This window comes from Mus caroli, unplaced genomic scaffold, assembly GCF_978045245.1.
Source record: "Mus caroli unplaced genomic scaffold, Mus_caroli_1 scaffold_1, whole genome shotgun sequence".
Classification (NCBI taxonomy): Eukaryota; Metazoa; Chordata; class Mammalia; order Rodentia; family Muridae; genus Mus; species Mus caroli.
Genome location: NW_028227256.1, coordinates 104,962,852 through 104,977,623, shown reverse-complemented (window position 1 = coordinate 104,977,623; position 14,772 = coordinate 104,962,852).

Genomic DNA, 14,772 nt, shown 5'->3' with positions numbered 1-14,772 from the left:
GCGGGACCTGAGACTGCTCTGGTTGGGGAGAGAGAAATCCAGCCTACATAGGGCCACAAGCCTCTTCCGGTCAGAAAAGCACCAGGGCAGCTAGGGCGCAGGGTCGGCTGACACTCGCCAGCTACCCACAACACCCGCCACAGGATCTTAAGACTTCTGGTGAGTGGAACACAGCTTCTGCTCCAATCCAATTGCAAGCGGGACCAGAGACTGCATTAGTTATGGAAGCAGAAAACTGGCCTGAGTAGGACCACAGGCCTCTTCCGGCTGGACCAGCACCAGGGTACCACCAGCTACGCACAACCGCCGCCGCAGGATTTTGAGACTGCTGGTGAGTGGAACACAGCTTCTGCTCCAATCTTTAAACAGTGACAACGATAACAACTAACCCCAGAGATTACCAGATGGCGAAAGGTAAACGTAATAATCTTACTAACAGAAACCAAGACCACTCACCATCATCAGAACCCAGCACCCCCACTTCGCCCAGCCCAGGGCACCCCAACACACCGGAAAAGCTAGACACGGATCTAAAAGCATATCTCATGATGATGGTAGAGGACATCAAGAAGGACTTTAATAACTCACTTAAAGAATTACAGGAGAACATGGCTAAAGAGTTACAAGTCCTTAAAGAAAAACAGGATAACACAATCAAACAGGTAGAAGTCCTTAAAGAAAAACAGGAAAACACATCCAAATAGATGATGGAAATGAACAAAACCATACTAGACCTAAAAAGGGAAGTAGACACAATAAAGAAAACCCAAAATGAGGCAACACTGGAGATAGAAACCCTAGGAAAGAAATCTGGAACCATAGATACGAGCAGCAGCAACAGAATACAAGAGATGGAAGAGAGAATCTCAGGTGCAGAAGATTCCATAGAGAACATCGGCACAACAATCAAGGAAAATGTAAAATGCAAAAAGATCCTAACTCAAAACATCCAAGAAATACAGGACACAATGAGAAGACCAAACCTACAGATAATAGGAGTGGATGAGAATGAAGATTTTCAACTCAAAGGACCAGCAAACATCTTCAACAAAATTATAGAAGAAAACTTCCCAAATCTAAAGAAAGAGATGCCCATGAACATACAAGAAGCCTACAGAACTCCAAATAGACTGGACCAGAAAAGAAATACCTCCCGACACATTATAATCAGAACAACAAATGCTCTAAATAAAGATAGAATACTAAAAGCAGTAAGAGAAAAAGGCCAAGTAACATATAAAGGCAAGCCTATCAGAATTACACCAGATTTTTCACCAGAGACTATGAAAGCCAGAAGATCCTGGACTGATGTTATACAGACACTAAAAGAACACAAATTCCAGCCCAGGCTACTATACCCAGCCAAACTCTCAATTAACATAGATGGAGAAATCAAAGTATTCCACGACAAAACCAAATCCACACATTATCTCTCCACGAATCCAGCCCTTCAAAGGATAATAACAGAAAAAAACCAATACAAGGACAGGAACCACGCCCTAGAAACAACAAGAAGGTAATCCCTCAACAAACCTAAAAGAAGACAGCCACAAGAACAAAATGCCAACTTTAACAAAAAAAATAACAGGAAACAACAATTACTTTTCCTTAATATCTCTTAATATCAATGGACTCAACTCCCCGATAAAAAGACATAGACTAACAAACTGGCTACACAAACAAGACCCAACATTTTGCTGCTTACAGGAAACTCATCTCAGAGAAAAGGATAGACACTATCTCAGAATGAAAGGCTGGAAAACAATTTTCCAAGCAAATGGCATGAAGAAACAAGCTGGAGTAGCCATTCTAATATCTGATAAGATTGACTTCCAACCCAAAGTCATTAAAAAAGACAGGGAGGGACACTTCATACTCAAAGGTAAAATCCTCCAAGAGGAACTATCAATCCTGAATATCTATGCTCCAAATACAAAGGCAGCCACATTCATTAAAGAAACTTTAGTAAATCTCAAAGCACACATTGCACCTCATACAATAATAGTGGGAGACTTCAACACACCACTTTCACCAATGGACAGATCATGGAAACAGAAACTAAACAGGGACACAGTGAAACTAAGAGAAATTATGAATCAAATGGATCTGGCAGATATCTACAGAACATTCTATCCTAAAACAAAAGGATATACCTTCTTCTCAGCACCTCATGGTACCTTCTCCAAAATTGACCACATAATTGGTCACAAAGCAGGCCTCAACAGATATAAAAATATTGAAATTATCCCATGCATCCTATCAGATCACCATGGCCTAAGGCTGATCTTCAATAACAAAATAAATAATAGAAAGCCAACCTTCACGTGGAAACTGAACAACACTCTTCTCAATGATACCTTGGTCAAGGAAGGAATAAAGAAAGAAATTAAGGACTTTTTAGAGTTCAATGAAAATGAAGCCACAACATACCCAAACTTATGGGACGCAATGAAAGCACTTCTAAGAGGAAAACTCATAGCTCTGAGTGCCTCCAAAAGGAAACTAGAGAGAGCACACATTAGCAGCTTGACAACACACCTAAAAGCACTAGAACAAAAGGAAGCAAATTCACCCAAGAGGAGTAGACAGCAGGAAATAATCAAACTCAGGGGCGAATTCAACCAAGTGGAAACAAGAAAAACTATTCAAAGAATCAACCAATCAAGGAGCTGGTTCTTTGAGAAAATCAACAAGATAGATAAACCCTTAGCCAGACTCACTAGAGGGCACAGGGAAAGCATCCTAATTAACAAAATCAGAAATGAAAAAGGAGACATAACAACAGATCCTGAAGACATCCAAAACACCATCAGATCCTTCTAATAAAGGCTATACTCAACAAATCTGGATAACCTGGATGAAATGGAGAAGTTCCTAGACAGATACCAGGTACCAAAGTTGAATCAATATCAGGTTAATGATCTAAACAGCCCTATATCCCCCAAAGAAATAGAAGCAGTCATTAATAGTCTCCCAACTAAAAAAAGCCCAGGACCAGATGGGTTTAGTGCAGAGTTCTATCAGACCTTCAAAGAAGATCTAATGCCAGTTCTTCACAAACTATTCCACAAAATAGAAACAGAAGGTACTCTACCCAACTCATTCTATGAAGCCACAATTACTCTGATACCAAAACCACAAAAAGACCCAACAAAGATAGAAAACTTCAGACCAATATCCCTTATGAATATTGATGCAAAAATCCTCAATAAAGTTCTTGCTAACCGAATCCAAGAACACATCAAAACAATCATCCATCCTGACCAAGTAGGTTTCATCCCAGGGATGCAGGGATGGTTCAATATACGGAAATCCATCAACGTAATCCAGTATATAAACAAACTCAAAGACAAAAACCACATGGTCATCTCGTTAGATGCGGAAAAAGCATTTGACAAGATCCAACACCCATTCATGATAAAAGTCTTGGAAAGATCAGGAATTCAAGGCCCATACCTAAACATGATAAAAGCAATCTACAGCAAAACAGTAGCCAACATCAAAGTAAATGGTGAGAAGCTTGAAGCAATCCCTCTAAAATCAGGGACTAGACAAGGCTGTCCACTTTCTCCATACCTATTCAACATTGTACTTGAAGTCCTAGCCAGAGCAATTCGACAACAAAAGGAGATCAAAGGGATACAAATTGGAAAAGATGAAGTCAAAATATCACTTTTTGCAGATGATATGATAGTATATATAAGTGACCCAAAAAATTCCACCAGAGAACTCCTAAGCCTGATAAACAGCTTCGGTGAAGTAGCTGGATATAAAATTAACTCAAACAAGTCAATGGCCTTTCTCTACACAAAGAATAAACAGGCTGAGAAAGAAATTAGGGAAACAACACCCTTCTCAATAGTCACAAATAATATAAAATATCTTGGCGTGACTCTAACTAAGGAAGTGAAAGATCTGTATAATAAAAACTTCAAGTCTCTGAAGAAAGAAATTATAGAAGATCTCAGAAGATGGAAAGATCTCCCATGCTCATGGATTGGCAGGATCAACATTGTAAAAATGGCTATCTTGCCAAAAGCAATCTACAGATTCAATGCAATCCCCATCAAAATTCCAAATCAATTCTTCAAGAATTAGAAAGTGCAATCTGCAAATTCATCTGGAATAACAAAAAACCTAGGATAGCAAAAACTCTTCTCAAGGATAAAAGAACCTCTGGTGGAATCACCATGCCGGACCTAAAGCTCTACTACAGAGCAATTGTGATAAAAACTGCATGGTACTGGTATAGTGACAGACAAATAGACCAATGGAATAGAATTGAAGACCCAGAAATGAACCCACACACCTATGGTCACTTGATCTTCGACAAGGGAGCTAAAAACCTCCAGTGGAAGAAAGACAGCATTTTCAACAAATGGTGCTGGCACAACTGGTTGTTAACATGTAGAAGAATGCGAATCGATCCATTCCTATCTCCTTGTACTAAGATCAAGTCTAAGTGGATCAAGGAACTTCACATAAAACCAGAGACACTGAAACTTATAGAGGAGAAAGTGGGGAAAAGCCTTGAAGATATGGGCACAGGGGGAAAATTCCTGAATAGAACAGTAATGGCTTGTGCTGTAAGATGGAGAATTGACAAGTGGGACCTCATTAAACTACAAAGCTTCTGCAAGGCTAAAGACACCATCAATAAGACAAAAAAACCACCAACAGATTGGGAAAGGATCTTCACCTATCCTAAATCAGATAAGGGACTAATATCCAATATATATAAAGAACTCAAGAAGGTTGACTCCAGAAAGTCAAATAACCCCATTTAAAAATGGGGCTCAGAACTGAACAAAGAATTCTCACCTGAGGAATACCGAAAGACAGAGAAACACCTGAAAAAATGTTCAACATCCTTAATCATCAGGGAAATGCAAATCAAAACAACCCTGAGATTCCACCTCACACCAGTCAGAATGGCTAAGATCAAAAATTCAGGTGACAGCAGATGCTGGCGAGGATGTGGAGAAAGAGGAACACTCCTCCATTGTTGGTGGGATTGCAAGCTTGTACAACCACTCTGGAAATCAGTCTGGCGGTTCCTCAGAAATTTGGACATAGTACTACCGGAGGATCCAGCAATACCTTTCCTGGGCATATATCCAGAAGATGTCCCAACCGGTAAAAAGGACACATGCTCCACTATGTTCATAGCAGCCCTATTTATAATAGCCAGAAGCTGGAAAGAACCCAGATGTCCCTCAACAGAGGAATGGATACAGAAATTATGGTACATTTACACAATGGAGTACTACTCAGCTATTAAAAAGAATGAATTTATGAAATTCATAGCCAAATGGATGGACCTGGAGGGCATCATCTTGAGTGAAGTAACACAATCACAAAAGAACTCACACAATATGTATTCACTGATAAGTGGATATTAGCCCAAAACTTAGGATACCCAAGATATAAGATACAATTTGCTAAACGCATGAAACTCGAGAAGAATGAAGACCAAAGTGTGGACACTGTGCACCTTCTTAGAATTGGGAACAAAACACCCAGGGAAGGAGTTACAGAGACAAAGTTCGTAGCTGTGATGAAAGGATGGACCATTTAGAGACTGCCGTATCCAGGGATCCATCCCATAATCAGCTTCTAAACGCTGACACCATTGCATACACTAGCAAGATTTTGCTGAAAGGACCCAAATATAGATGTCTCTTGTGAGACGATGCCGGGGCCTAGCAAACACAGGAGTGGATGTTCACAGTCAGCTATTGGATGTATCACAGGGCTCCCTATGCAGAAGCTAGAGAAAGTACCCAAGGAGCTAAAGGGATCTGCAACCCTATTGTTGGAACAACATGATGTACTAACCAGAACCCTGGAGCTCTTGTCTCTAGCTGCATATGTATGGAAAGATGGCCTAGTCGGCCATCAATGGAAAGAGAGGCCCATTGGACTTGCAAACTTTATATGCCCCAATATAGGGGAATGCCAGGGCCAAAAGAATGGGAATGGGTGGGTAGGGAAGTGGGGGGCGCTATGGGGGACTTTTGGGATAGCATTGGAAATGTAATTGAGGAAAATATGTAATAAAAATATTAAAAATCAAAAAAACATGTAATAAATAATTTACATGTAAAAAAATTGTTTCTTCATCTTGAAATCCTTGTATAATTACATCAATTCTCTGCCATTCATCTTTCTAAATCTACATACATTTGAATCTCTTTCAAATCCATGACCTCTTTCTTCACTAACTCTTGTTAGATGAATATATGCATACACACACATACACATAATAATTATAACCTGTTTTGCCTGTATCTGTTACTTGCATGTATGTTTTCACAGTTGTAAAAATAAGTATGCCACACTACATGGGAAAATACAATGGTGCCTCACCTCTATTCAGAGAACTACAAGGAAAAAAAATATGCAGACAATAGAAGTGTGCACATACATTGGCTATCCAATACCAAGTGGTCATTCTTTAAAACAAATTATATATTTGATATTATAAATTTAGTGCAAAATACTTTTCTTTTAACAAGGGAAGTTTCCATGAAGAATAAATTAGCTTCCAAACTTCAAAGATCTTTTGTACATATCATTATGATTACCTATTATCCCCTTAGCTTCTATGGTATTACTTTGTATGAAACTTAAAAGATTTTATATACTTTCCCCCACATGCTCTGATAATGTTACACTGCAATAAGGCATAGTTTCATTCCTGTGATTCCCCCCTCAAACAAACCCTGCAGAATATGAAATACTATGAATTTTCAATATCATTTTTCCTGTTTTTTATTGCAAGTAATCTAGGCAAGTAATTTAACCTTAGGTGAGCCTCAATTTCCTAAATATAAAATTAGGAGTTCATACTCTGTGATGTGGATGCCCTTTTAGTCAAAATTATTTGTGGTGACATTTCAACTGCTCTGTGAATTAAGGAACAGAATACGTCGAAGACCTAACCATCATGCCTAACACTCTCAAGTCTCCTTATGGGAAATTGCAATTTGCTTTGCTTTGATCAATGAGCCAGTTTAGGAAATTGGCATCTACTACCATTTACTTTAATTGGCTGTGTCAATAGAAGTAGTGTGAATAAGGGACAACAAGATCAGAAGACTACTGCATAGCATTTAAAAGGCTTAAATCTAAATCAGAGATGTGGTAAGCAGAGTTCTAGAGGTCAGCCTGGACTCAATGTTTCTATTCACCACTGAAAAGGCATTCTGACCTACAGAAGTTATTTAGTTTCTTTCTCTTGCCTATAAATTTCATTATTATAAACGGAGTAAGTAAATAGTAAATGCCTCTTGAGCACCTAGTAATCTACAGTCATTGGAATTGAAAAAATAATATGAGGAATGTGTCTTCTGTTTTTCTGAACCAGTAATCTGCTAATGACTCATACACCATGTTGATTGTTACTGTGTGTAGACTTGTATCTTATCATTATAAAGACAATATAATCTTATGTTTATGTTAGAGTCCAATTTAATTACCAAAAGTAATTGAATAAATAAAAATTACTTATCATTATTTCTACTAATTATATATTTATTTGCAGTAACATCATTAGATGGGTATACTTTATTTACTATTTGAACTTAGAGTTGATAGAAATGTTTAAAAATGAAATAAGTAGCTACCGTATCAAATTTATTTAAAGATTATTTGAAATAGAGTGATTAAATTTATATTTTGATCTGTATTGCTGCAGAGTACTTTAAAGTAAAATAAGCACCTTTTTCAGACTAGTTCTGCCTCCTGTTTCTCCAAACAGAGCTTCAAGTTGGATCCATGCATTGTGTCTGCAGTAGTCATGTGTGGTGCCAATGACAGTACTCAGAACTGTGTTGGGCATTGTCTCATAGCAGCGCAGAAAAACCCAGACGAAGGCATCATCTGCCAGAAAAGCTCATTGCTCAGGACGAGGTTACAGATTCACAGTCTTAGGAAATTCTAGTCTAATGTTATAAAACTTAAAGGATACTTTATGGAATAGGCCTTCACGGAGGTTATGATAAAAATGCTAAATATGAGCTTTGAACCACTTGAAAATACAGACAAAAGTGAGAATTTCTGAATAGCAGAATTTTAGAAAACTTCAAGTGAGAATTATAGAAAAATAATATAACTGAGTTCAGGTGAAGAAGGATAGGTAAAAGAAAAGGGAAATTTACAATAAAGAAAGGAAATTTACAAGGCCAAACCTTGTCAAACAGACACTATTCCATGTAATCCTTATAACTCCCACAATTCTAGCTTTTAATAAAAAAAAATTAGTTCTGATTTGAAAGTTTTAGCCCAATGTCTCTCTAAGGAAACAGTCAGGCAGAACGTGTCTTCTAAGACTTTTCTTTCTCCCTGTGATTTTCAGAGTCAGCAGCAAACAAGGTAACATAATATCAACATGGAAATACTTTCACATAAATAACCAATAGCAATTGAGTGTCAAGTATCTACTTTAACCCTTCCTTGTGGCCTTGTTAAGGAAAATGAATAAAAATAGTGTTTGGTTTATTTTTAATGGAATTTAAGCTTAAAAGGAAAATAATGCAAAGACATTGCTCTATTATTAAGAGTATATGTAAAATATGCTACAAAATTATGAAGAAAGACATGAATTCAATCTGACATATGAAAAGAAGGTTCATGATAAGGAGGTGATATTTCACATAAATTAAGGAAGAAATGAGAATTACCTTACGTATAAATGAATATCTATATCTACATATATAAAATATATAATATATATTATATATTATATAGTTATAATATATGATATTGTTTTATTACTACAGATGTATAATATAACTAATATTGATGAAAATCTTGTTGAGTCATTGTCCCAACACATCCCATGGAAGTCCTCCACACATCAACCTTCTTGGTTGCTTTCTACAACCTAATTATAATTAAAAGTTGCTGAAACCAACATTTGCTAGTCTCATCAAACATGAAGAAGGTGGAATGGTACCTGTCAAGAAACTTCACTCCTAATAAGTAGTGTTCATAACAAGAGGGGGAAAAAATTCTCAATATTCCTGAACTACAAACACTGAAACCTAAATAGTGACCTGCCTGCAAGATATACTGATGCGATAGTGGCACAAATGTTATGAGACAACCAAGCCATTTCAAAAATTGAATTTAAGGACCATTCCATGAGATATTGGATACCACTTAGATGGCCAAAACTCTGAAACTGCATATGTCGTAAGCATAGGGAAAAATCTAGTATTATTCTGTTAAAGAACCATAGCTATAAAATGATTCTTGATGGCATAGTTCTGTACCCATAGATAAGTTTTCATCCCACCCACATCATAAAAGCTTATTTTTGCAGTAGATAGAAATTAGCAGAGAGAAATTCAACTCAACAATATGCTGTGAGTAAGACACTTTGGAGCACTCAGTTGTAAATGGGATACTTTAATTAAACCCTTCCCCAAGACTCAGCTACCTGTGACAAAAGAGAATGTGGAAAGATCATAAGTGCCAGAGGCAATGACTACTGTCTCAGTCAGGGTTTCTATTCCTGCACAAACATCATGACCAAGAAGCAAGTTGGGGAGGAAAGGGTTTATTCGGCTTACACTTCCATACTGCTGTTCATCACCAAAGGAAGTCAGGACTGGAACTCAAGCAGGTCAGAAAGCAGGAGCTGGTGCAGAGGCCATGGAGGGATGTTCTTTACTGGCTTGCCCAGCCTGCTCTCTTATAGAACCCAAGACTACCAGCCCAGAGATGGTCCCACCCACAAGGGGCCTTTCCCCCTTGATCACTAATTGAGAAAGTGCCTTACAGTTGTATCTCATGGAGACATTTCCTCAACTGAAGCTCCTTTCTCTGTGATAACTCCAGCTGTGTCAAGCTGACACAAAACCAGCCAGGACAGCTACACAGAAACATTGTCTTCCAGATGCAACAGATCAGAGTCAGATGTGAACTCACAGAGACTGTGACAGTTATGCACAAGACCTGCATAAGTGTAAATCAGACAGAGTCCCCACATTGAAGGCTGAGAGAGTATATAATGGTCCTAACCCAACCACAAAGCTCTTTACAAGTGAAACCTTTTGGGCAACAGAAATTCAGATTCATTCAGTGGGTGTGTCAGTGGGCATATGAATCCCAGTCCAGGGAAGGCCCCAATGGCCAGGTCTTATTGGCCAACTCAAAATGAACTACATGTATCTTTCCTTCACTTTGTTTTATTTAGGTGCTTATTTATTTCAATTTTCATTTTTGTGGTTTTGAATTTTTTAAAAGAAGGGGCTTAAAGTTTGGCATATAGGGAGATAGAAAAGACTGAGAAAACACTGGAGGAGGTGGGAAAGACATGATTAAAATACATTGTACAAAAATTCTAAAGAAAAAAAAATCACATCCTGGAAGGAAAATAAATCAGATGATTCAAAAATTTTACTCAGTACTAAATGTGATGAGAGTTTACCTATGAAATGGAAATAGCAAGCATGAACTGAATTTGGGATGTTGCAAGTATTTACAGAAAGTCTGTAATGGAAGAAAGCCTATATGATGGAAGCAGAAACTTTTCAGATATCATTGAAAACTGAAGGAACAATCAATTCTATGATATAACTGTAAGGGATATTTGAGTGGTACTATTCACATATCAAAACTGGATCTCAGTCATTAATATGAAAGAGGTATATATTCATGAAAGAAACAATGATTTTTATGTATAAAAAATAAAACCTAAAATCAGATAAAATCAGATACAGACAAAAAAGTTGAAAATTTAAGTTTAGAAATAAACAGAGTTATTCACTTTAATGTACAACACTGCTAAAATTGTAGGTGTGTAGAAAATTGCATACATGTACATGGGTCATGCATAAATAGAGGTCAAGAAAACTAGATTATATAATCGTCCTAACTTTCAAAATAAAGAATTTTTAGATTAGCCGCCACCATGTGTTTTGGAAAAAATATATTCAAATGAATATAATTGAAGACTTAATAAAGGGCAAAAGTATTAAGAAATGTAAAATCAGAAAATTTATATTCAGGAATCAGTAGGATCTCTTAGTAGGTAGAGGTACTAGCTGTGTAAACCTGAAGACCTATGTATCACCTCTAGATACCATGGTAGAAGCAGAGAATGGACTTCCAAAGTAGTCCTCAGACCTCCACATATACACTATAGCACACACCCTCCACATATACACTAAAGCACACACTCAAGCATACACACATACATGCCACTCATAAATAATAAATATTTACAATACTCACCCCTTTACTCACGTGAAACCCTGCCACATAATTCCTACTCAATCTCTTCTAAATGCAGGGCCTCTATAATTTTTTATTATTTTATTACATACATTACAAATATGCATATATACATTTAAAAACAAACACTTCAAATGGATGTACAGCAATGTAGAAGGTAAAAAAAGGAAATAGATTTGAAGTTTAAGTAAATACTAATTCCTAAGTTCTTCTTTTAATTAGTCATATAACTCTGGGCAAGTGATTTTACCTCTATGAACTGAACTCCAGCATCTGTTATGTACCTACAATAATTCATTTGTAGTGTTATTATGAGAATGAACTAGATAACACACATAATATGTCTATATAACCCTAGAAAATAATTAATAGTTAATAGAGATGTTTAATGCTATAACGGTATTGCTCAATAATATATCCCAAATTATATTCTCTGGATATCTGTATATCTCTTATTATTATTATTGGGTATTTTTCTAGTTCCTGAAGGGAAACAACTGATAGAGAGAAAATACTTCCTACCATATTGTGACTATTATAATTACAAACTTCAGCAAAGCTCCATTAGCTTGGAAAATATGAATATAAACATACTTAAAGAGTGTTACTACAGGCTGGGACGTGGAGTATAAAAAACAGCAAGGTCAGTATTAAAAATACAGGCTAAGGGGAAGACAGAAAGCTCTGAGTTAGAAGGAATCAAAGTGCAAGAATGTCTGCCCATGCTGTCTCACTTTAAACAACACTGCATATTGACAAAACAAAAGCAGTAAGCTATGGCCTAGGGCTGTCTACTGGAGCTTAGAATTTGTTATAAACATATAATGGTTAAGTCTGGTATTTCTTCCATGTATAATGCCTTTAAATAAATCAAACACTTTTGATACACTCAGCATGGTCTAAGGAGCAAGGAAACAAAAATATATGATCTCTGCCTTAAAGTACCTTGGACTGACATACAGCTACAAACTAAAGAAGCAATGCATTCCAGCAAAGGAAGGAAAGGCTCAAGCATGCACACAGACTGCAAGCAGTAGTCCTACTAAAAATCATAAAGTTAGCCAAGAGGGTTAGTACTCCAAGCATGATCAGACACAGTCCAAGTAAATGTGTGAAATCTTTTAATTTGCACTATACACAAGGTAGAAAACTATTACCTTGATTTTAGTGATAAATAATATATATTGGAATTAGAACCCTTTGATCTTTCATATATAGCCATCTGATCAAACCTATGGGCAAAAAGTTTCATAGTCAGATACACAATTACTTTCAATGCAGGTCAAAACATGTAAATATACATTCGTATTGCTTTTAATAGCTCCTGGTAAAAGAAATTTAATTTTTATGTGCTCATAAAAATGTGTTATATCACCAGTAATTTAAAATAATGACACTGCAAGAAACCACTATTATTGTAATACATAATTTTAGTGGACCAATAATTAAAAAGCACTTTAAGTTATTTTAACTCTTCTGTCATGTATGTCTAAAATGAACTGCCGTTTATCTCCAGAGCCTCACTTTTCTTCTTTATTTGAGTCATATTTCAAGATGGGTATTTCAAACAAGCATGTTATAGTCAGAGAGCAGAGTACACTGCTCAAATTCTATACTTTATGTCCTAGCTGTTAAGCAAACAATGGTATCTATAAAAGCAAGAGTGTCTTTTCCCCATCCACTCACAGCATATTACAGAAATGATTGGGAAAGCTCTATGCTGATCATTTTTCCATAGGGGAGAGAATTTATTGGATATGCTTTTTTACAGGGATCAAGTTGGTGCATGAAAAAAAAATCTATTGGAAAAATTTCTCATGGCACATAATTCAAATTAAGTTAATACTCTAATGAGCTCCTTATAAATATTAATGCGCTCATTAGAATCCTTTGGCAACAGTAACCTTACCTACTTATATCATTTCCTACCTTAGGAATAAAGAACTAAAATGTCAGATGAAGAGTTGATGCATGACTCTCCAAAAGACCATTTCTCACATACATAAATTTAGAAAAAAAAATCTACTCAGAGAAATTCATGTAAAAACAAAACAACAACAACAAAAAAACAGTTTTGGCATATAATGCAAGCTTCTTGCACCATTACAGGACAGTTTCACCATTTGGATATTGGAACACTGGACACAAATAGATAGAAATCTTGGAAACTATATCATTTAGAACACTGTCACTGCAAAAGAAAAGGCAACACATATTACACAAACGATGCACAGATACGTGGAACAGGAGGACGGAAGGAAGGAAAAGTGAGCTCCTGCTCTACTGTCTGCGGGTTATGAGAAAAAGCATCTGTAGTCAAGATGAAACAGATGGATTCTACACAAGCATTTTGTATAAAGCTTAAGATCTTCTGACGGTACAGTGTGAGGTATGGAGGAAAGGCAGGAAGGAGGGTGTGGGTTTCTTTTGAGAAAACGCATGGATAGAACAGCAAAGAGACTGATGGGAAATAAGATAAACCCTAATGTCTGTTTTGTAGACATAAAGAATGCACAGTGAGAGATAAAGGTTAAAGAATTGCCTACCCGTAGACAGAAGTAGTTTAGATCTTTGCAAAATACCCAGCACACTACGTAAAATTCAATATCTTACTGAGGACATACTGAAAATTAAAGCAAGAACCAATCACTTTATGTGTTAGAAAGAAAAGTATTCATTTTTATAACTGTTAAACTGTGTGTTTGGAGGGGTGTAGCACTAAACAGATAAATACAGAGAGAAACAAAGACAGGCACATAAGCAGAGACAAAGACAGAGACAGAGATGGAGACAGAGAGGGGCGATAGTGTTATTGAATGATGGGTCCCAAACACAGAATAGTAATGCTAGTTTAGGATCACTGGATGCTTCTGATCATTTGCCAAATCTAGGCTATGCACAAGGTATTTGATAACCCTTCGAAGAAGTCATGGGTTTCCCAAGGAGCCTTCATCTCTACCTTTCCATGTTCTTAACTTTTTCCTTGCTGCATATAAGCAGAGATGGATTGAGTGATGTGACCTCTTATGAACTTTTTGGGAAACTGCAAAGCTCATGAGGTAAAAAACAGAGACTATCTTATGCCTTCATTTAGAAAACTAGGAAACAGACAAAAACACCCATCTGAATATCAGGAACCACCAGTAATACATTCCCTGGCATCCTAGAACTGCTCCAGAAAGAGGGCCTCCCGGGGAATGGTAGACCAATGAAAGAACATCCTCTTGTCATCTCGTTTAAACATTTGCAGTCCATTCATAAGGACTTTCTGGATGATGGTCCCTTAGAATGCAATGTTTAAACACAAAGTTGACTTTATGTGATTTGATTATTTGTTACTACTGGTCAATTTAATGGAGAAAACAATACTCAGAATGACATACCATTCTGATTTTATTGTATTTTTTATTATTTTTTTACAATGTTGCAAACATTCACTTTACATATGGACCACTCATGTCTCACATAAATTTTAATGAAAGAATTTTGAAAGTAGAGAAAGAGTTTAGCTAGTAAATACTTGATTTT